Genomic DNA, 1,517 nt, shown 5'->3' with positions numbered 1-1,517 from the left:
ATTTATCACTTATATGTACATATCTCTACTGTGTATATATTTTATTCTATAATTATTTCCAAATTGATGAGTAATAAGACGTTCCTTTCATTTGGAATAAATTTTCTTTTCATTTAGAAACTGGCAGAGTTCGAGTTTTTATAGGAATAGGATTTAATTAATTTACAATATTTCTACGTGATTTGCTAAAAGCCTGAAAAAAAGGAGAGAGTTAGGCTAGAAGCTGGTTGGACCTAAGGGTGGCAAACGGTCAGGGCCCGGTCCTAAACGGTCCGGTTCTAAGTGAGCCCGGACTTCGTGGGTTGGGCTTAAATGGACCCGGGCTTCATGGGCTTTTGTGTAATCGGACCGGGACCGGGACAGTGAAGTAATGGTCTCGGGCTATGTGGGTCGGGCCCGGTCCTAAACGGGCCTAAGTGGGCCTTGACTATTTTTTTTTAAATTTTTTTATCTAAGGCAATTTCTTGTAAATTATATATATATATATATATATATATATATATATATATATATATATATATATATATATATATATATATATATATATATATATGGGATAGTGGGCCTAAGTGGGCCTATTTATTTGTTTAAATTTTTTATCTAAGACATTTTCTTGTAAATTATATTATATAATTGTGACTTAAAATTTTTTAATTCAAATTTAAAACACAAAATATTGTAAAAAGATACTCAAAGGAATGCGTTATAATTTTTATTATTATAACATTAAGAAAACATGGTCCAATCTTTCTTAGCTTCCACCCCCAATGGAATGAGCACAACCAAGGTGATAATACCACCATTGAGAAGAAAAAGAAACTAATCAAGATGTGCCAAAATACAAGTTACATATTAATTTTACATGGTATCTTTTACAAATTTCATAAATCCATCAAGGTTCGGAGGAATTTCCGTTGGTAGTGGCGGGAAAGAAGCTTGTTCATCACCGCTTCCGGGCGAAGCTGCATCCTCCGCAAGTTCAGCTAGCATTTCTTCGTAAGCTTCGTCTACCTCTGATTGTGATTCAGCAAGTCAAAAATTTCTTCGTTCCGAACGGATCCAATCTCTGAAAAGTACTGATTTTTCCAAGCTCTCCCTCATAGACGATCTATAATCACTAAGTTGTAGTCTTGCTTGACTGAAAGCACTCTCTGATGCCACTGTTGAAGCTTGAATGGTTAAAATATCTCGGGCCTTCCTTGAAAGGATCGGAAAGTATTTTTCTTTGTCCTTCCACCATTCCAAAAGATTAAATGAGCCGTCGGAATTCACTTCCTCAAGTCCCTGTGACAAATAAACTTCAAGCTCATTTAGTTGTGAACAATCAGTAGTGGTACAACCTTGAGAACCCTTGAACTCGGTCCAAGCAGTAAGTGCTCTTACGCCTGTAGTTCTTTTAGATGATTGACAACTAGAAGAAGAAGGAGTTGGAATATCTGGTCTAGCATTATCTAGTGCAGTTTGATAAGCACTATAAATAGTTAGAGCATTTATATTAATTGAGACATGTGCGTCCG

Source organism: Nicotiana tabacum, chromosome 3 (assembly GCF_000715075.1).
Source record: "Nicotiana tabacum cultivar K326 chromosome 3, ASM71507v2, whole genome shotgun sequence".
Taxonomy (NCBI): Eukaryota; Viridiplantae; Streptophyta; class Magnoliopsida; order Solanales; family Solanaceae; genus Nicotiana; species Nicotiana tabacum.
Note: the sequence above shows the minus strand (reverse complement) of the source record.